The sequence below is a fragment of the Pan troglodytes genome, chromosome 1, assembly GCF_028858775.2.
Source record: "Pan troglodytes isolate AG18354 chromosome 1, NHGRI_mPanTro3-v2.0_pri, whole genome shotgun sequence".
Taxonomy (NCBI): Eukaryota; Metazoa; Chordata; class Mammalia; order Primates; family Hominidae; genus Pan; species Pan troglodytes.
In genome coordinates, this window is record NC_072398.2 from 20,791,966 (window position 1) to 20,814,648 (window position 22,683).

At 55.3% G+C, this 22,683-nt stretch overlaps 3 non-coding genes and 1 pseudogene across 3 annotated transcripts; 3 read left to right on the forward strand and 1 right to left on the reverse strand.

Annotated features, from left to right (window-relative positions):
* The first annotated feature begins 1,359 nt into the window (after positions 1-1,359).
* Positions 1,360-1,478, forward strand: LOC129138343 (5S ribosomal RNA). Its single transcript, XR_008541584.1, has one exon. It is a non-coding gene; the product is annotated as a 5S ribosomal RNA (ribosomal RNA).
* Positions 1,479-3,586: 2,108 nt separating this feature from the next.
* Positions 3,587-3,705, forward strand: LOC129138631 (5S ribosomal RNA). The gene has a single exon (XR_008541951.1). It is a non-coding gene; the product is annotated as a 5S ribosomal RNA (ribosomal RNA).
* Positions 3,706-5,849: 2,144 nt separating this feature from the next.
* Positions 5,850-5,968, forward strand: LOC112206886 (5S ribosomal RNA). Its single transcript, XR_002941379.1, has one exon. It is a non-coding gene; the product is annotated as a 5S ribosomal RNA (ribosomal RNA).
* Positions 5,969-8,392: 2,424 nt separating this feature from the next.
* On the reverse strand, positions 8,393-8,501 carry LOC112206894 (5S ribosomal RNA; annotated as a pseudogene).
* Between the last annotated feature and the right edge of the window lie 14,182 nt (positions 8,502-22,683).

Below are 22,683 nucleotides of genomic sequence, written 5' to 3' on the forward strand. Positions count from 1 at the left end.
TTTACCCGGGGGAAGGACGTTGCTTCGCCAGCCACCAGGAAAACAGTCCCTGTGCACCCGGGATTCCCAATGCCCCCCACTTCGTGTCGACGACTCCAGTCCCGAGGACACGCCAGAGACCCAGGCCTCCGGGCCCGCCCGGGGCCACGGCTCCCGCCAAACGGGCGGGCACGCTCTGCAAATCTCGGGGCCCGCCGCAAGGCACCCAGAGCACAGGGAGGTGCCAAGAAAGGCAGGAGCCTACGAAACCCACCTCCAAAGCAAGCAATTCATCCAAGAAAAAGCCCGTCTCCGCGCTCCGTTGCTCCTCTCGCACGGACCGCCTGGCCCCCGTGTTCTGGCGCAGCCCAAGCCCCCTCCACCCTACCCCGGCCTGCTCAAGAGGGCGCTGCCTAACGGAGCCGGGCGCTTCCTCTCTAAGGCTCTATCGCTCTTGCTCTCTAGCTCCCTCCGCCTCTCTCTTCTAGGTTTCCCCCTGGACCTCGCGCTACTTCTGTCATTTTCCCTCTGTCTCTCTGTCTCTCTCTCTCTCTTTCTCTGTCCCTCTCTCTTTCTCAGCCTCTCTGTCTGTCTCCTTCCCTCTCGCCCTCGCCTGTCTCTCTCGATAGCTGTCTCTGTCCCTCCTTCGGTTTCTATCTCTCCATCCATCTCGTCCTTGCTCTCCTCCAAGCCGCGTGTGTGTGTGCGTGCGTGTGTGTCTGTGTCTGTGTGTGTCTCTGTGTGTCTGTGTGTGTGTGTGTGTGTGTGTCCGCGCGAGCGCGCCCGCGTGTTGTCTCTGTGTGGGGGAGTGGATTTGCTCCTGGTGGTGGTGGGGTGTGTCTGGGTTTCTCTCAGGCCCTCTCACCCGAGATCAGGCCGCCGCCTCTAGTGCCAGCGCGGGGCAAAACAGGGCCACCCCCCGACCGGCTACACCCCACGCCCTCTTGCCCCCCGGCCGGGTCTTGGTCGGGACAAGCGACCGTGGTGGGGGCGTTGTGAGAGAAAGGCCCCGCGCGGCTGGGCCGGCTGTTCGCCTTGGGCCAGCCCTGACGGCTCTGGGTGGGTGGGGCAAGAGGGGGCCTCGCAGGAGCCCCTGTGCGGCGAGGGATCCAGAACGCTGCCTCCGCGACAGGGCGGAGGACCGGAGGGCGTCCCAGGATCGTGGGCCCTGGGCCCTGACGCCTCGGAGCACTCCCTGCTCCGAGCGGGCCCGATGTGGTGGAAGCTCGGGAGCACGGGAGCCGGGGGAAGGCCGCGGGCCAGCGGCTCGGGGGTCCCCGATCCGAGCCCCGCGGCCCCGGGCTGGCGGTGACGGCCGCAATCCGGCGGGCACGGCCGGGCCGGGCCGGGCTCTTGGGGCAGCCAGGCGCCTCCTTCGGCGTCTACGGCCATACCACCCTGAACGCGCCCGATCTCGTCTGATCTCGGAAGCTAAGCAGGGTCGGGCCTGGTTAGTACTTGGATGGGAGACCGCCTGGGAATACCGGGTGCTGTAGGCTTTTTCTTTGGCTTCTTGCTTTTTCTTTCCTTTTCTTCCAGACGGAGTCTCGCTCTGTCGCCCAGGCTGGAGTGCAGTGGCGCCATCTCGGCTCACTGCAAGCTCCGCCTCCCGGGCTCACGCCATTCCCCGGCCTCAGCCTCCCGAGTAGCTGGGCCTACAGGCGCCCGCCACCACGCCCGGCTAATTTTTTCTATTTTTCCTAGAGACGGGGTTTCACCCTGTCAGCCGGGATGGTCTCGAGCTCCTGACCTCGTGATCCACCCGCCTCGGCCTCCCAGAGTGCTGGGATTACAGGCGGGAGCCAGCGCGCCCGCCCGGCCTGCTGTAGGCTCTTTTGGCTTCCCCGCTGCCTCCCTTCCCCCTACAGTCGCCATGCTCGCCAACCTCCCCTGACTCTGCTCCTCCTTTACCGCCCACCTACACCCCCGCCGCAGCCGCAGCCGGGGTCCTCCTCCTGGGGCTCCGCCCCTACTGCACGCCGGGCAGCAGCATCCCACCGCTTCCGCCTCGCCGCCGCCCCGCCAGGAGCCCGGCTCCAGCCTGGGAGGGCAGGGGGCCGGACCCCAAAGGCGCAGCCGCGGGTTCCCTGCCGTTCGCGGTACCTTCCCGCTCCCGGAACGCCCAGGCGATTCAATTCACCCGTCGGGCGCCGTCGTCGCACCCTTCCAAACCGGGGGAAGGGGCGGGCAGGGGCAGCGGGAACCACAGACGCCAGCCAAGACCTCGGCTCCAGAACGCATGGGCTGCTTTACCCGGGGGAAGGACGTTGCTTCGCCAGCCACCAGGAAAACAGTCCCTGTGCACCCGGGATTCCCAATGCCCCCCACTTCGTGTCGACGACTCCAGTCCCGAGGACACGCCAGAGACCCAGGCCTCCGGGCCCGCCCGGGGCCACGGCTCCCGCCAAACGGGCGGGCACGCTCTGCAAATCTCGGGGCCCGCCGCAAGGCACCCAGAGCACAGGGAGGTGCCAAGAAAGGCAGGAGCCTACGAAACCCACCTCCAAAGCAAGCAATTCATCCAAGAAAAAGCCCGTCTCCGCGCTCCGTTGCTCCTCTCGCACGGACCGCCTGGCCCCCGTGTTCTGGCGCAGCCCAAGCCCCCTCCACCCTACCCCGGCCTGCTCAAGAGGGCGCTGCCTAACGGAGCCGGGCGCTTCCTCTCTAAGGCTCTATCGCTCTTGCTCTCTAGCTCCCTCCGCCTCTCTCTTCTAGGTTTCCCCCTGGACCTCGCGCTACTTCTGTCATTTTCCCTCTGTCTCTCTGTCTCTCTCTCTCTCTTTCTCTGTCCCTCTCTCTTTCTCAGCCTCTCTGTCTGTCTCCTTCCCTCTCGCCCTCGCCTGTCTCTCTCGATAGCTGTCTCTGTCCCTCCTTCGGTTTCTATCTCTCCATCCATCTCGTCCTTGCTCTCCTCCAAGCCGCGTGTGTGTGTGCGTGCGTGTGTGTCTGTGTCTGTGTGTGTCTCTGTGTGTCTGTGTGTGTGTGTGTGTGTGTGTCCGCGCGAGCGCGCCCGCGTGTTGTCTCTGTGTGGGGGAGTGGATTTGCTCCTGGTGGTGGTGGGGTGTGTCTGGGTTTCTCTCAGGCCCTCTCACCCGAGATCAGGCCGCCGCCTCTAGTGCCAGCGCGGGGCAAAACAGGGCCACCCCCCGACCGGCTACACCCCACGCCCTCTTGCCCCCCGGCCGGGTCTTGGTCGGGACAAGCGACCGTGGTGGGGGCGTTGTGAGAGAAAGGCCCCGCGCGGCTGGGCCGGCTGTTCGCCTTGGGCCAGCCCTGACGGCTCTGGGTGGGTGGGGCAAGAGGGGGCCTCGCAGGAGCCCCTGTGCGGCGAGGGATCCAGAACGCTGCCTCCGCGACAGGGCGGAGGACCGGAGGGCGTCCCAGGATCGTGGGCCCTGGGCCCTGACGCCTCGGAGCACTCCCTGCTCCGAGCGGGCCCGATGTGGTGGAAGCTCGGGAGCACGGGAGCCGGGGGAAGGCCGCGGGCCAGCGGCTCGGGGGTCCCCGATCCGAGCCCCGCGGCCCCGGGCTGGCGGTGACGGCCGCAATCCGGCGGGCACGGCCGGGCCGGGCCGGGCTCTTGGGGCAGCCAGGCGCCTCCTTCGGCGTCTACGGCCATACCACCCTGAACGCGCCCGATCTCGTCTGATCTCGGAAGCTAAGCAGGGTCGGGCCTGGTTAGTACTTGGATGGGAGACCGCCTGGGAATACCGGGTGCTGTAGGCTTTTTCTTTGGCTTCTTGCTTTTTCTTTCCTTTTCTTCCAGACGGAGTCTCGCTCTGTCGCCCAGGCTGGAGTGCAGTGGCGCCATCTCGGCTCACTGCAAGCTCCGCCTCCCGGGCTCACGCCATTCCCCGGCCTCAGCCTCCCGAGTAGCTGGGCCTACAGGCGCCCGCCACCACGCCCGGCTAATTTTTTCTATTTTTCCTAGAGACGGGGTTTCACCCTGTCAGCCGGGATGGTCTCGAGCTCCTGACCTCGTGATCCACCCGCCTCGGCCTCCCAGAGTGCTGGGATTACAGGCGGGAGCCAGCGCGCCCGCCCGGCCTGCTGTAGGCTCTTTTGGCTTCCCCGCTGCCTCCCTTCCCCCTACAGTCGCCATGCTCGCCAACCTCCCCTGACTCTGCTCCTCCTTTACCGCCCACCTACACCCCCGCCGCAGCCGCAGCCGGGGTCCTCCTCCTGGGGCTCCGCCCCTACTGCACGCCGGGCAGCAGCATCCCACCGCTTCCGCCTCGCCGCCGCCCCGCCAGGAGCCCGGCTCCAGCCTGGGAGGGCAGGGGGCCGGACCCCAAAGGCGCAGCCGCGGGTTCCCTGCCGTTCGCGGTACCTTCCCGCTCCCGGAACGCCCAGGCGATTCAATTCACCCGTCGGGCGCCGTCGTCGCACCCTTCCAAACCGGGGGAAGGGGCGGGCAGGGGCAGCGGGAACCACAGACGCCAGCCAAGACCTCGGCTCCAGAACGCATGGGCTGCTTTACCCGGGGGAAGGACGTTGCTTCGCCAGCCACCAGGAAAACAGTCCCTGTGCACCCGGGATTCCCAATGCCCCCCACTTCGTGTCGACGACTCCAGTCCCGAGGACACGCCAGAGACCCAGGCCTCCGGGCCCGCCCGGGGCCACGGCTCCCGCCAAACGGGCGGGCACGCTCTGCAAATCTCGGGGCCCGCCGCAAGGCACCCAGAGCACAGGGAGGTGCCAAGAAAGGCAGGAGCCTACGAAACCCACCTCCAAAGCAAGCAATTCATCCAAGAAAAAGCCCGTCTCCGCGCTCCGTTGCTCCTCTCGCACGGACCGCCTGGCCCCCGTGTTCTGGCGCAGCCCAAGCCCCCTCCACCCTACCCCGGCCTGCTCAAGAGGGCGCTGCCTAACGGAGCCGGGCGCTTCCTCTCTAAGGCTCTATCGCTCTTGCTCTCTAGCTCCCTCCGCCTCTCTCTTCTAGGTTTCCCCCTGGACCTCGCGCTACTTCTGTCATTTTCCCTCTGTCTCTCTGTCTCTCTCTCTCTCTTTCTCTGTCCCTCTCTCTTTCTCAGCCTCTCTGTCTGTCTCCTTCCCTCTCGCCCTCGCCTGTCTCTCTCGATAGCTGTCTCTGTCCCTCCTTCGGTTTCTATCTCTCCATCCATCTCGTCCTTGCTCTCCTCCAAGCCGCGTGTGTGTGTGCGTGCGCGTGCGTGTGCGTGTGCCTGCGTGTGTGTCTGTGTCTGTGTGTGTCTCTGTGTGTCTGTGTGTGTGTGTGTGTGTGTGTGTGTCCGCGCGAGCGCGTGCGAGCGCGCCCGCGTGTTGTCTCTGTGTGGGGGAGTGGATTTGCTCCTGGTGGTGGTGGGGTGTGTCTGGGTTTCTCTCAGGCCCTCTCACCCGAGATCAGGCCGCCGCCTCTAGTGCCAGCGCGGGGCAAAACAGGGCCACCCCCCGACCGGCTACACCCCACGCCCTCTTGCCCCCCGGCCGGGTCTTGGTCGGGACAAGCGACCGTGGTGGGGGCGTTGTGAGAGAAAGGCCCCGCGCGGCTGGGCCGGCTGTTCGCCTTGGGCCAGCCCTGACGGCTCTGGGTGGGTGGGGCAAGAGGGGGCCTCGCAGGAGCCCCTGTGCGGCGAGGGATCCAGAACGCTGCCTCCGCGACAGGGCGGAGGACCGGAGGGCGTCCCAGGATCGTGGGCCCTGGGCCCTGACGCCTCGGAGCACTCCCTGCTCCGAGCGGGCCCGATGTGGTGGAAGCTCGGGAGCACGGGAGCCGGGGGAAGGCCGCGGGCCAGCGGCTCGGGGGTCCCCGATCCGAGCCCCGCGGCCCCGGGCTGGCGGTGACGGCCGCAATCCGGCGGGCACGGCCGGGCCGGGCCGGGCTCTTGGGGCAGCCAGGCGCCTCCTTCGGCGTCTACGGCCATACCACCCTGAACGCGCCCGATCTCGTCTGATCTCGGAAGCTAAGCAGGGTCGGGCCTGGTTAGTACTTGGATGGGAGACCGCCTGGGAATACCGGGTGCTGTAGGCTTTTTCTTTGGCTTCTTGCTTTTTCTTTCCTTTTCTTCCAGACGGAGTCTCGCTCTGTCGCCCAGGCTGGAGTGCAGTGGCGCCATCTCGGCTCACTGCAAGCTCCGCCTCCCGGGCTCACGCCATTCCCCGGCCTCAGCCTCCCGAGTAGCTGGGCCTACAGGCGCCCGCCACCACGCCCGGCTAATTTTTTCTATTTTTCCTAGAGACGGGGTTTCACCCTGTCAGCCGGGATGGTCTCGAGCTCCTGACCTCGTGATCCACCCGCCTCGGCCTCCCAGAGTGCTGGGATTACAGGCGGGAGCCAGCGCGCCCGCCCGGCCTGCTGTAGGCTCTTTTGGCTTCCCCGCTGCCTCCCTTCCCCCTACAGTCGCCATGCTCGCCAACCTCCCCTGACTCTGCTCCTCCTTTACCGCCCACCTACACCCCCGCCGCAGCCGCAGCCGGGGTCCTCCTCCTGGGGCTCCGCCCCTACTGCACGCCGGGCAGCAGCATCCCACCGCTTCCGCCTCGCCGCCGCCCCGCCAGGAGCCCGGCTCCAGCCTGGGAGGGCAGGGGGCCGGACCCCAAAGGCGCAGCCGCGGGTTCCCTGCCGTTCGCGGTACCTTCCCGCTCCCGGAACGCCCAGGCGATTCAATTCACCCGTCGGGCGCCGTCGTCGCACCCTTCCAAACCGGGGGAAGGGGCGGGCAGGGGCAGCGGGAACCACAGACGCCAGCCAAGACCTCGGCTCCAGAACGCATGGGCTGCTTTACCCGGGGGAAGGACGTTGCTTCGCCAGCCACCAGGAAAACAGTCCCTGTGCACCCGGGATTCCCAATGCCCCCCACTTCGTGTCGACGACTCCAGTCCCGAGGACACGCCAGAGACCCAGGCCTCCGGGCCCGCCCGGGGCCACGGCTCCCGCCAAACGGGCGGGCACGCTCTGCAAATCTCGGGGCCCGCCGCAAGGCACCCAGAGCACAGGGAGGTGCCAAGAAAGGCAGGAGCCTACGAAACCCACCTCCAAAGCAAGCAATTCATCCAAGAAAAAGCCCGTCTCCGCGCTCCGTTGCTCCTCTCGCACGGACCGCCTGGCCCCCGTGTTCTGGCGCAGCCCAAGCCCCCTCCACCCTACCCCGGCCTGCTCAAGAGGGCGCTGCCTAACGGAGCCGGGCGCTTCCTCTCTAAGGCTCTATCGCTCTTGCTCTCTAGCTCCCTCCGCCTCTCTCTTCTAGGTTTCCCCCTGGACCTCGCGCTACTTCTGTCATTTTCCCTCTGTCTCTCTGTCTCTCTCTCTCTCTTTCTCTGTCCCTCTCTCTTTCTCAGCCTCTCTGTCTGTCTCCTTCCCTCTCGCCCTCGCCTGTCTCTCTCGATAGCTGTCTCTGTCCCTCCTTCGGTTTCTATCTCTCCATCCATCTCGTCCTTGCTCTCCTCCAAGCCGCGTGTGTGTGTGCGTGCGCGTGCGTGTGCGTGTGCGTGCGTGTGTGTCTGTGTCTGTGTGTGTCTCTGTGTGTCTGTGTGTGTGTGTGTGTGTGTGTGTCCGCGCGAGCGCGTGCGAGCGCGCCCGCGTGTTGTCTCTGTGTGGGGGAGTGGATTTGCTCCTGGTGGTGGTGGGGTGTGTCTGGGTTTCTCTCAGGCCCTCTCACCCGAGATCAGGCCGCCGCCTCTAGTGCCAGCGCGGGGCAAAACAGGGCCACCCCCCGACCGGCTACACCCCATGCCCTCTTGCCCCCCGGCCGGGTCTTGGTCGGGACAAGCGACCGTGGTGGGGGCGTTGTGAGAGAAAGGCCCCGCGCGGCTGGGCCGGCTGTTCGCCTTGGGCCAGCCCTGACGGCTCTGGGTGGGTGGGGCAAGAGGGGGCCTCGCAGGAGCCCCTGTGCGGCGAGGGATCCAGAACGCTGCCTCCGCGACAGGGCGGAGGACCGGAGGGCGTCCCAGGATCGTGGGCCCTGGGCCCTGACGCCTCGGAACTCCTGAGTAGCTGGGACCCCAAGTAGGAGGTCCCCGGATGCCGCTGGGGTATAGGTGTGTTATAAAGGGGGAGCAGAGTCAGAGAAGGTTGGGAATTATTGCGACTGTAGGGGGAAGGGAGGCAGCGGGGAAGCCAAAAAAGCCTACAGGAGGCCTGGCGGGCGCGGTGGCTCCCGCCTGTAATCCCAGCACTCTGTGAGGCCGAGGCGGGTGGATTACGAAATCAGGAGATCGAGACCATCCCGGCTAACAGGGTGTAACCCCGTCTCTAGGAAAAATAGAAATTAGCCGGACGTGGTGGCGGGAGCCTGTAGGCCCAGCTACTGGGGAGGCTGAGGCCAGAGAATGGCGTGAACCCGGGAGGCGGAGCTTGCAGTGAGCCGAGATGGCGCCTCTGCACTCCAGCCTGGGCGACAGAGCGAGACTCCGTCTGGAAGAAAAGTAAAGAAAAAGCAAAAAGAAAAAAAAAAAAAGCCTACAGCACCCGGTATTCCCAGGCGGTTTCCCATCCAAATACTAACCAGGCCTGTCCCTGCTTCGCTTCCGAGATCAGTCACGTTCAGGGTGGTATGGCCATAGACGCCAGAAGAGGCGCCTGGCTCCACCAAGAGCCCGGCCAGCCTTGCCGGCCGGATTCCAGCTGTCACCTCCAGCCCAGGGCCTCGGGGCTCGTATCGATGACCCTGGAGCCGCTCGCCCGCGGCCTTCCCCTGGCTCCCGAGCTCCCGGGATTCTGCCACATCGGGCCCGCTCGGAACAGGGAGTGCTCCGATGCGTCAGGGCCCAGGGCCCACGATCCTGGGACCCCTTCCATTCCTCCGCCCTGTTGCGGATGTATCGTTTTGGATCCCTCGCCGCTCAAAAGATCCTGCGAGGCCCCCTCTTGCCCCAACCAACCAGAGCCGTCAAGGCTGGCCCAAGGACGAACAGCCGGCCCAGCCGCGTGGGGGTTTTTCTCACAACGCCCCCACAACGGTCGCTTGTCCCGTCCAAGACCCGGTCTATGGGCAAGAGGGCGTTGGCGATAGCAGTTCAGGGTTTGGCCCTGCTTTGCCCCGGGCTGGCACTAGACGCGGCGGCCTGATCCCGGGTGAGAGGGGCTGAGAGAAACCCAGACACACCCCACCACCACCAGGAGCAAATCTACTCCCCCACACACATACACACCTGGGTGCTCTCTCACGTGCGGGCAGATGTGCCCACACACACACACACATCCCACCAGGAAGAAATCCACTCCCCCACACACAGACACACCCGAGCGCTCGCACGCGTGTGCGTGCTCACACACACACACAGGGCTTGAAGAAGAGCTAGGACGAGATGGATGGAGAGATAGAAACCGAGGGAGGGATAGAGGCAGCGATCGAGACAGACAGGCGAGAGGGAAAGAGACAGACAGAAGGGACAGCTATTTTAATGGGAGAGACTTCCGGCTGTCTATGCATTCTAATGATAGAGACACCTGTGCGACCCCAGGCATTCTAATGGGAGCGGTCCCTGACTGATGTCAGACCTTCTAATACTAGAGACACCTGGGAGACTTCAGGCATTCTAATGGGAGAGGCTGTTGGCCGACCTCCAGTCTTCCAATAACAGAGACACCTGGGAGACCCCAGGCATTCTGATAAGAGAGACTTCTGGCCAACGCCAGTCATTACAGTGATTCAGACACCTTGACGACCACAGGCATTTTGATGAGAGAAACTTGTGGCCGATGCCAGGCATTCTAATGATAGAGACACTTGGGTGACCCCAGGCTTTCTAATGAAAGACACTTCTGGCCGACCCCAGAAATTCTAATTGTAGAGACACCTGGGCGACTTCAGGCATTCTAATGATAGAGACACCTGGGTGACTCCGGGCATTCTAATGATAGATAAACCTGGGCAAATCCAGGCATTCTAATGGGGGAGACTCCTGGCCGACCGCAGACATTGTAATGATAGAGACACCTGGGCGACTCCAAGCATTCTAATGATAGAGACACCTGGGCAACCCCAGGCATTCTAATGATACAGACACCTCAGTGACCTCAGGCATTCTAATGGGAAGGACTCTTGGCCAACTCCATGCATTGTAATGATACAGACACATGGGTGACCCAGGCATTCTAATGGGAGAGACTCCTGGCTGACCACAGGCATTTTAATGATAGAGACTCCTGGGCGACTCCAGGCATTCTAATAATAGAGACACCTGGGCGACTGCAGGCATTCTAATGGGAGAGACTCCCGGACAATTGCAGGAATTTTAATAATAGAGACACCTGGGTGACCCCAGGCATTTTAATGGGAGACACTTTTTTCTGACCCCAGGGAGTCTAATGATAGAGACACCTGGACCACCCCAGGCATTCTAATGATAAAGACACCTGGGCAACCCCAAGCATTCTAATGGGAGAAACTCCTGGCCAATCCCAGGAATTGTAATGATAGAGACACTGGGCGACCAAGGCACTCTAATGGGAGAGACTCCTGGCCATTCAAAGGTATTTTAATGATAGAAATACCTGGATGAAGCCAGGCTTTCTTTTTTTCCCAAAGTCTCGCTCTTGTCTCCCAGGCTGGAGTGCAATGGCGCGATCTTGGCTCACTGCAACTTCCGCCTCCAAGAACCCAGGCATTTTAATGGGAAACACTTCTGGCTAACGCCAGACACTTTATGTCTAATGATAGACATATTATGTCTAATGATAGAGACACCTGGGCGACTCCAGGCATCCTAAGGGGAAGAGACTCTGGCCCCTGCCTAGTTGTTCCAATAATAAAGACACCTAGGCAACCCCAGGCACTCTAATGAGAGAGATTGCTGGAAAACTCAAAGCATTCTCATGATAGAGCCATCTGGACCACCCCTGGCAGTTTAATGGAAGACAGTCCTGGTTGACCCCAGGCGTTCTAATGATAGAGACAGCTAGGGGACCCATGCATTCTAATGGGAGAGACCCCTGGCCGACTGCAGGCATTCTAATGATAGAGACACCTGAAATAACACAGGCATTCTAATGGGAGACACCTGGGCGACTCCATGGATTCTAATTGGAGAGACTCCTGGCTGATCCCAAACCTTCTAATGATAGAGACACCTTAGAAACCCCAGGCATTCTAGTGACAGAGACACCTGGGTGACCACAGGAATTTTATGTGAGAGACTCCTGGATCACACTAGGCATTCTCATAATAGAAATAGCTGGGCGATTTCAGGCATTCTAATGGGAGGGACTCCTGGCTGACCCCAGGCATTCTAATGATAGAGACACCTGGGCAACCTCAGGCATTCTAATAGGAGAGACTCCTGGCTGACCCCAGGCATTGTAATAATAGAGAAACCCAGGACACCACAGGCATTCTAATGGGAAAGAGACTTTTGGCTTACCCCGGGCATTCAAATGACAGAGACACTTCGGGGCCACCACGCATTCTAATGGAAGAGGCTCATGGCTGACCCCAGGCATTCTAATAATAGAGAAACCCAGGATACCACAGGCATTGTAATGGGAAGGAGACTTTTGGATTACCCTGGGCATTTAAATGACAGAGACACTTTGGGGCCACCACGCATTCTAATGGGAGAGGCTCATGGCTGACCCCAGGCATTCCAATGATATAGACACCAGGGCACCCCAAGTATTTCAACGGAAAAGACTCCTAGCCCATCCCAGGCATTGTAATGATAGAGACACTGGGTGACCCCAGGCATACTAATGAAAGACAGTCTGCCCGACCCCTACAACCCCAGGCATTCTAATGATAGAGACACTTTTGTGAACCCAGGCATTCTAGTGGGAGAGACTCCTGGCCAATGCCAGGCATTCTAATGATACAGACACCTGGGTGACACCAAGCATTCTAATGGGAGAGACTCCTGGCCGACCCCAGGCATTCTAATGACAGAGATATCTGGGCCACCCCAGACATTCTAATGGGAGAGACTCTTTGCCAACCCTAGGCATTGTAATGATGGAGACACCTGGGCAACCTTAGGCATTGTAATAATGGGGACTCATCTGTGTCCACAGGCATTCTAATTAAAGAGATGCCTGTCTTACCCTAGTCATTGTAATGATAGAGACATTTAAGCCACCCAAAACATTCTAATGAGAGAGACTGCTTGCCGAGCACAAGCATTCTGATGATAGAGACACCTCAGCAACCCCAGGCATTCTAATGGGAGAGGCTTTTGGCAGACCCCAGGGATTGAAATGATAGAGGCATCTGGGAGACCCCAGGCGTTCTAATGGGAGAGACTCCAGGCCGACTTCAGGCATACTAATAAGAGAGACACTTGGATGACCCCAGGCAATCTAATGTGAGAAACTTTTGGCCGACCACAGGCATTATAGTAATAGAGAAACCTGGGTGACCCCCAGACATTCTAATAGGAGACACGCCTGGCTGATCACGAGCATTGTAATGATAGAGACAACTGGGTGACTACAAACATTTTAATGATAGAGACACCTGAGCGACTCCAGGCAGTCTAATAAGACAGACTCCTGGCTGACCGCAGGCATCTTAATGATAGAGACAACTGGATGACTCCAGGCATTCTAATGATAGAGACACCTGGGTGAAGGCAGGCATTCTAATGGGAGACACTCCTGGCTAACAGCAGGCATTGAAATGATAGAGACACCTGAACAACCCCAGACATTCTAACGGGAGAGACTTCTGGCCGACCCCAGGCATTCCAATGATAGAGACACCTGGGCAACCCCAATCATTCTAATAGTAAATACACCTGGGCACCTCCAGGCATTCTAATAAATAAGAAACCTGGGTGAACCCAGGCATTCTAATGGGAAAGATTCCTGGCCAACTCCAGGCATTCTAATGAGAGACTCCTGCCTGACTGAAAGCATTCTAATGACAGAGACCTGGCCGACCCATGACATTATAATGAAAGAAACTTCTGGCTGACCCCAAACTTTCTTATGATAAAGACAGCTGGATGACCCCAGGCATTCTAATGGGAGAGACTCCGGGCCCTCCCCATGTATTTTAATGATAGAAACACCTTGGCGACCCCAGGCATTCTAGTGGAAGAGACTCCTGGATGACCCAAAGCATTCTCATGATAGAGACATTTGGGAAACCCCAGGCATGCTAATGGGAGTTTTTCTTGATCCCAGGCATTCTAATGATAGAGATACCTGGATTATCACAAACATTATAATGGGAGAGATTCCCAGCTGACTCCAGCCATTCTAACGTTAGAGACACCTGGGCAACTTCAGGCATTCTAATGGTGGAAACTCCTGGCCTACTTTAGGGATTCTAATGATAGAGACACCTGGGTGACTTCAGGGGTTTTAATGGGAGAAACTCCTGGATGACCTCAGGCATTTTCAGGATAGAGACAGCTGGGTGACCCCAGGCATTTTAATAAGAGAGATTCCTGGCCTTCCCAGGCATTGTAATGATAGGGACACCTAGGTGATCCAGGCATTCTAATGGGTAAGACTCCTGATCAACCCCAGGCATTGTAATGATAGACACACCTGAGTGACCCCAGGCATTCTAATAAGAGAGACAGCTGGCCAACCCCCAGTATTGTAATGATAGAGACAAATGGGTGATCCAGGCATTCTAATGGGAGAGACTCCTGGCTGACCCCAAGCACTGTGATAATAGACACACCTGGGGTGAACTCAGGGATTCTAATGGGAGAGACAGCTGGCCGACCCCAGGCATTGTAATGAAAAAGACAACTGGGTGACTTCAGGCTATCTAATGATAGAGACACTTAGGTGACTCCAGGCATTCTAATGATAAAGACACCTGGGAGACTCCAGGCATTCTAATGGGAGAGACTCCTGGCTGACTGCAGGCATTGTAATGATAGAGACACCTGGTTTACTCCAGGCATTCTAATGATAAAGACAGCTGGGTGACCTCAGGCATTTTTAATAGGAAAGATATTTGGCTTATTGCAGGCATTGTAATGATAAAGACTTCTGGTGACCCCAGACATTCTAATAAGAGAGACTTTTGGCTGAACTCAGGCATTCTAATGATAGGGACACTTGGGCAGCCCAAGGCATTCTAATGACAGAGACACCTGGGCAACTCCAGGCATTCTAACAATGAAGACACCAGGGTGACCCTAGGCATTCTAACGGGAGAGACTCAAAGTCGACTTCAGACATTGTAATGATAAAGTCAACTGGGCGACTCCACACATTCTAATTGGAGAGACTCCTTGCTGACCCCAGGCATTCTAATGATAGAGAGGCCTGGGGGTACCCAGGCATTCTAATGTGAGAGGCTCCTGGCTGACTAAAGGCATTTTAATGATAGAGACACCTGGGCGACCCCAAAATTTCTATGATAGACCCACATAGGCGACCTTAGGAATTCTAATGGGAAAAACTCTTGGGTGACCCCAGACATTGTAATAACGGAGACACCTCGTGACCCCAGGCATTCTAATGAGAGAGACTCCTGCCCAACAACAGGCATTCTAATGATAGAGACACCTGGGCGATCCAAAGCATTGTAATGACAGAGGCACATGGACAACCCCAGACATTCTCATGAAAGACACTCGTGTTGGACCCAATACATTCTAATGCTAGTAACACCTGGGCGACCTTAGGCATTCAAATGATAGAGACACCTGGGTGACCCCAGGCATTCTAATGGGAGTGATCCCTGCCCATCCCCAGGCATTGTAATGATAGAGAAAACTGGGGGTACTCAGGCATTCTAAAAAGAGAGATTCCAGGCTGATACCAGGCATTCTAATGATAGAGACACCTGGGCAATTTCAGGCATTCTAATGGGAGACACTCCTGACCCACTGTAGGCATTGAAATGATAGAGACACCTGGGTGATCTCAGGCAATCTAATAGGAGAGATTTTGGCCGACCCCAGGCATTCTAATCATAGAGACACCCGGGCAACTCAATGCATTCTAATGGATAAAACTCCTGGTCAACACAAGCATTCTAATAATAGAGACACCTGAGTGACCCCAGATATTCTAATGATAAGGACTCTTGGGCAATTTCAGTCATTGTAATGGAAGACATTCCTGGCCTACCCCAAGCATTCTAATAATAGAGATATCTGGGCAAACACAGCCATTCTAATGGGAGAGACTCCTGGCCAACCCCAGGCATTGTAATGATAAAGACAGCTGGGCAACCCCAGGCACTCTAATGGAAGAGACTCCTGGCCGGCTCAAGGCATTGTAATGATAAAGACACCTGGGCAACGCCATGCATTCTAATGGGAGAGACTCCCAGCCAACCCCAGGCATTGTAATGATAGTGACAGCTGGGTGACCCCAGGCATTCTAATAAGAGAGACTCCTGGCTAACCCAAGGCATTCTAATGATAGAGACACCTGGATGACCCCAGTCATTCTAATGATACAGACACCTGGGTGAAATCAGGCTTTCTAAAGGGAGAGACTCCTGCCTGACCACAGACATTCTAATAATAGAGACAACAGGGTGATCTTAGGCATTCTAATGAAAGAGACTGCTGGCCCACCCCAAGCATTCTAATGATAGAGACACCTGGGCTACTCCAGACATTCTAATGTTAGAGACACCAGGGCGACCTAAGGTATTGTAATGGAGAGATACCTGGGCGACACCAGGCATTATAATAAGAAAGACACCTGTGTGACCCCAAGCATTCTATTGGGAGAGACTACTGGCTGACCCCAGGCATTGTAATAATAGGGACACCTTGGTGACCCCAGATGTTCTAATGGGACAGACCCCTGACTGACCCCAAAATTCTAATGATAGAAAAACCTGGGCGTACTCCATCATTCTAATGGGAGAGACTCCTGGCTGACCCCAGGCATTCTAATAATAAAGACTTCTAGCTGACCCCAGGCATTGCCATGATAAAGACACTGGGTGACCCCAGGCATTCTAATAAGAGAGGCTCCTGGCCGACTGTAGGCATTGTAATGATAGATACCTGGGAGACCCAAGGCATTCTAATGGGAGAGACTCCTGAGACTCCTGGCCAACCTTAGGTATTCTAATGATAGAGAAACCTGGATGATTCAAAGCATTCTAAAGGAAGATACTCCTGGTGAGCCCCAAACATTTTAATAATAGAGACATCTGGGCGAACCCGCATTCCAATAAGAGAGACTGCTGGCCAACCCAAGGCATTCTAATAATAGAGACTGTTGGAAAATCCCAGGCATTCTAATGATAGAGACAGCAGGGCGACCCAAGGCATTCTAATGATAGAGTCATCTGGGCAACCCCAGGCATTTTAATGGGAGACATTCCTGGGAGACCCCAGGCATTTAATGGGAGAGACTCTAGGCTGACAACAGGCATTTTAATTATAGAGACACCTGGGTGACCCCAAGCATTCTAATGGGAGAGACCCCTTTCAGACACCAGGCCTTTTAATGATAATGATCATGATCATGATCATGAGACACATGAGCTGAGCAATCTCAGAACTTCTAGTAAGAAAGACTCCACGGTGAACTTAGGCATTCTAATAATGGAGACACCTGGGCAACAACAGGCATTCTAATAAGAGAATATGCAGGCTGACCCCAGGCATTCTAATGATAGAGACACCTGGGCGACTTAAGGCATTGTAATGGTAGGGACACCTGGGTGACCTCAGGCATTCTAATGGGAGAGACACCTGGCCAACCCCAGGCATTGTAATAATAGAGACACACTGGCTATTCCAAGCATTCTAATGGAAGAGATTCCTGTCTGATCCAAGGCATTCTAGTGAGAGAGACACCTGGGTGACCCCTGCAATTCTAATGATACAGACACCAGAGCGACCTCAGACATTCTAACAGGAGAGACCCCGACCTACCCCAGGCATTACAATGATAAAGACAACTTGGCCACCCCAGGCATTCTCATGGAAGAGACTACTGGCCGACCCCAGGCATGGCCAAGAGACAGAAACGTGGATGACCCCAGGCATTCTTATGAAAGACTCCTGGCCGACCTCAGGCATTCTAAAGATAGAGACACCTGGGCAACTCCAATCATTCTAATGGGAAAGATTCCTGGGTGACCCCAGACGTTCTAATAATAACACCTGGGTGAACCCAGTCATTCTAATGGGAAAGACTTCTGGCCCACCCCAGGCATTCTAATAATAGACACACCTGGATGGCCCCAGGCATTCTAATGGGAAAGACTCCTGGCCGTCCTCAGGCATTGTAATGACAGAGACTAATGTGCAACCCCGGGCATTCTAATGATACACACACCTGGGTGAACTCATGCATTCTAACCAACCCCAGGCATTGTAATAATAGACACATTTAGGCGAACCCACGCATTGTAATGGGAGAGACTCCTGGCCGACCCCAGACATCCTAATAATAGAGAAAACTGGGTGACTCCAGACATTCTAATGAAATAGTCTCCTGGGTGACCCCAGGCATTCTAATGATAGGGACAGCTGGGCGACACCAGGCATTCTAATGAGAGAGATTCCTGGTTGACCCCAGGCATTCTAATGGGGGAGACCCATAGCAACCTTAGAAATTCTAATGATAGAGATGTGGGTGACCCCAGGCATTCTAATGGGGCAGAGTTTTGGCTGATCCCAGGCATTCTAATAATAGAGACACCTGGGCAACCCCAGGCATTCTTATAATACAGACAGCTGGGCAACCCCAGGCATTCGAATGTGAGAGACTCATTGCTGACTTCAGAAATTCTAATGATAGAGAAACCTGGGTGACCCCAGCTGTTCTAATGATAGAGACACCTGGGCAAACTGAGGCATTTTATTGCGGGAGACTTCTAGCCAACCCCAGGAATTGTAATGATAGAGACACCTGGGCAACTCCAGGCATTCAAATGGGAGAGACTCCTGGCAGGTTTTAGGCAATGTAATGATAGAGGCACCTGGGTGACCACAGGCATTCTAATGAGAGAACATCCTGGCTGACCCCAGGCAGTCTAATGATAGAGACACCCGGGCAACTTCAGGCATTCTAATAGGAGAGACTTTAACCCGAATTTAGACATTTTAATGATAGATACACCTGGGCAAGCCAGGCATTCTAGTGGGAGGGACTCCTGGCCGACCCAGGCATTCAAATGATAGAAACACATAGGCGACACCCGGCATTCTGTAAAGAGACTCCTGTCCGACTCCAGGCATTCTAATGATAAAGACATTTTGGCGATTCCAGGCATTGCAATAAAAGAGACTCCTGCCAGACCCCAGGCATTCTAATAATAGAGACACCTGGGCAAACCCAGGCATTCTAATGGGAGAGACTCCTGACCGACCTCAGTCGTTCTATTGACACAGACACCTGGGCGACCCCAGGCATTTTAATGGGAGAGACTACTGGCTAACCACAGGCATTCTAATGACAGAGACACCTGGGGGGACCCCCAGTCTTCTAATGATAGGGACTTTTTGCAGACCCCAGCAATTCTAATAATAGAGACAACTGGGCAACCCCAGGCATTATTATGGGAGAAACTCCTGGCCGACCCCAGGCATTATAATGATAGAGGCACCTGGGTGACCCCAGGAATTCTAATAAAAGAGATTTCTGGCTGACCCCAGGCATTCTAATAGAAGAACCAGCTGGAAGACCCAGGCATTCTAATAAGGGAAACTCTTGGCCAATTCCAGCCATTCTCATAAGAAAGACACCTGGGCGACCACAGGAATTCTAATGGGACAGACCCTGGCTGACCCCTGGCATTCTAATGACAGAGAGATCTGGGTGAATTCAGGCATTCCAACGAAAGAGACTCATGGCATACCCCAGGCATTCTAATACTAGAAAAACCTTGGCAACCCCAGGCATTCTAATGGGAGAAACTTCTGGCCAACGTCAGGCTTTCTAATGATAGAGACACCTGGGCTACCCCAGACTTCCTAATGGTAGAGTTAGACACCTTGGTGACCTCAGACATCCTAATGGGAGAAACTCCTGGCTGACCCCAGGCATTCTAATGACATTTGGGCAACCCCAAGCATTCTAATAGGAGACACTCCTGGCTGACCACAGGCATTCTAATGATAGAGACATTTTGGCAACCCTAGGCATTTTAATGATAGAGTCAACTAGGTGACCCCAGGCATTCTAATTGGAGATACTCCTGTCTGACCACAGGCATGATAGAGACACCTGGCCCCAAGCATTCTAATAACAGAGACAACTGGGCAACCTAAGGCATTCTAATTGGAGAAACTCCTGGCCAACCCCAGGCCTTCTGTTGAAAGAGACTCCAGGTTGAACCTAGGCATTTTGTTCATAGAGACACCTGGGCGAAAAGAGGCATTCTAAAAATAGAGACTCCTGGCACATCCCAGCCATTCTAATAATAGAGATACCTGGTCGACCCAGGCATGCAAATGGGAGAGGCTCATGTTTGACCCCAGGCATTGTAGTAATAAAGGCACCTGGGTGACCCCAGGCATTCTAATGGGAGAGACTCCTGATCAACCCCAGGCATTCTACTCATAGAGAAACCTGTGCGGCCACAGGCATTCTAATGATAGAAACACCTGGGCAACCTCAGGCATTCTAATGGGAGAGACTCGTGTCCAACCCCAGGCATTGTAATTACAGAAACACATGGGTCACTTTAGGCATTCTAATGGGAGAGACACCCGGCCAACAACAGGCATTCTGATGACAGAGACACCTGGGTGAACCCAGGCATTCTAATGGGAGAGACTGCTGGCAGACAACAGACATTCTAAAATAGAGGTACTTGGGGGACCACAGGCATTCTAATGAAAAAGACCCCTGGCCGACCACAGGCATTCTAATGACAGAGACAGCTGGGGGGACCCAGGCATTCTAATGGGACAGACTCCTGGCTGACCCCAGGCATTCTAATAATAGACACCTGGGTGACCACAGACATTCTAATGAGAGAGGCTCCTGGCTGAACCCTGGCATTCTAATAATAGAGACACCTGGGCAACCACAGGCATTCTAATGGTAGAAACACCTGGGCGACATCAGGCATTCTAATGGGAGAGACTCATGTTTGACCCCAGGCATTGTAATGACAAAGACACATGGGTGACTAAGCATTCTGATAAGAGACCCAAGGCATTCTAATGATAAAGACACTGGGCATTCTATAGAGACACCTTGGGGACCACAGGCATTCTAATGGGAGAGATTCCTGGTGGACCCCAGGCATTGTAATTATAGAAACACCTGGGCGACTGCTGACTTTCCAATGATAGACATACCTGTGCAATTCCAAAATTCTAATGGAAGAGACTTCTGGCTGACCCCAGGCATTCTAGTGACCAAACACCTGGGCACCTCAGGCATTCTAATGGGAAACACTGCAGTCAGATTCCAAACCTTGTAATGACAGATATTCCAGGGTGACCCCAGGAATTCTAATGGGAGACACTCCTGGTCCACCCAAGACATTCTAATGATAAAGATACCTGTTGAACCCCAGGCATTGTAATGATAGAGACACCTGGGAGACACCAGGCTTTCTAATGGGAAAGACTCCTCCTGGTGGACCCCAGGCATTGTAATGATAAAGACACCTTCGTGACCCCAGACATTCTAATGGGAGAGACTCCCGGCGGGCCCCAGGCATTGTAATGATAGAGACTCCTGGGCCACCCCAGGCATTCTAACTGGAGATAACCCTCTCTGACACCAGGAAATCTAGTGATAGGACACCTAAGCCACCCTAGGCATTCTAATGATAGAGACGCCTGGGTGACCTTAGGCATTCTAATGGGAGAGACTCCTTTCTGACCCCTGGCATTCTAATGATAGAGAAACCTTGGCAACCCCAGGCATTCTAATGGGAAAGACTCCTGGCTGACCCTAGGCATTGTAAGGATAGAAACAGCTGGGCAAACCCAGGCATTCTAATGGGAGAGACTTTTGACCGACCCCAGGCATTATAAGCATAGAGACACCTGGACGACTTCAGGCATTCTCATTGGAAAGACATCTGGCTGGCCCCAGGCATTGTAATGATAAAGACACATGGGCGACAACAGGAATTCTAATTGGAAGAACTCCTGGTCAACTCCAAGTGTTGCAATGATAGAGACACATCAGTGACTACAGACATTCTAACTGAAGAGTCTCCTGGCTTACCTCAGGCATTCTAATGATAGAGACACCTGGGCATCCTACTCGGAAAAACCCCTGGCTGACCCCAGGCATTCCAATGATAGAGACACCAGTATGACACCTGGAATTCTAATGGAAGAGACTCCTGGCCAACCCTAGGCATTCTAATGATGGAGACACCTGGGTGACCCCAGGCATTCTAATGGGAGAAACTGGTCGACCCCAGGTATTCTAAAGATAGTCACTTGAGTGACCCCCAGCAGTCTAATAGGAGAGACCATTGGCCAACCCCATCATTCTAAAGATAGAAACACTTGGGTGATCCCAAGCATTCTAATGATAGAGACACCTATGAGACTCTGAGAATTCTAATGGGAAAAATCTGGCCGACTGTAGTAATTCTAATTATAGAGACACCTGGGCAACCCCAGGCATTCTACTGGGAGAGACCTGTGGCTGACCCCAGGCATTCTAATAATACAGACACCTGGGCAACCCCAGTCATTCTAAACAGAGAGACTCCTGGCCGACCCCAGGCATTCTAATGATAGAGACCCCTGGGCAACCACAGGCACTCTACTGGGAGAGACTCCTGGCCTACCCAAGGCATTCTAACTTTAAAGATATCTGGGCAACTTCAAGCATTCTAAAGGGAGAGACTTCTGGCCAACCCCAGACATTCTAATAATAGAGACACCTGGAAAACCCCAAACATTCTAATGGGAGAGACTCCTGGCTCACCACAGGCATTCTAATAATAGAGACACCTAGGCAACTCCAAGCATTCTTAAATGAGAAACTCCTGGCACATCCCAGGCATTCTAATGATAGTGACACCTCGGTTACCCCAGGTATTATAATAGCAGAGACTACTGGCTGATCCCAGGCATTTTAATGATGGAGACACCTCTGTGATTCCAGGCATTTTAATGGGAGAGATTCCTAGTTGACTCCAAGCATGGTAGTGATAGAGACACCTGTGTGACCCCAGGCATTCTAATTATACAGACAGTTGGGTGAACCCAGGCATTCTAAAGGGAGAGACCCCTGGATGACCCCTGGCATTCTATTGATAGAGACACCTGGGAGACTCCAGGCATTCTAATGGGAGAGACACATGGCCAACCACAGGCATTCTAATTATAGAGACACCCGGGCGACTTTAGGCATTCTAATGTGAGAGACTCCTGACTGACCCCAGGCATTCTAATTATAGAGACAAATGGGTGACCCCAGGCATTCTTATGGAACAGACTTCTGGCCAACCCAAGGCATTCTAATGATAGAGACACCTGGGTGACTTCAGGCATTCAAATGATAGAGACACTTGGACAACCCCAGGCATTCTAATGGGAGAGACTCCTGGCCAACCTCAAGCATTATGACAGAGATACCTAGGTGACCCAAGGTATTTTACTGGAAAGACTCATGGCCAACCCCAGGCATTCTAATATTAGAGACATCTGAGTGACCCCAGGCATTTTTATTAGACTCTTATTTGACCCCATGCATTCTAATAATAGAGACACCCGGTTACCCCAGGCATTCTAATGGGAGAGACTCCGGGCCTATCTAAGGCAATCTAATGATAGAGACACCTTGAAGACTTCAGACATTCTAATGGGAGAGACTCCTGGCTGACCCTAGGTATTTTAATAATACAGGCATCTGGGAGAACCCATGCATTCTAAAGGGAGAGA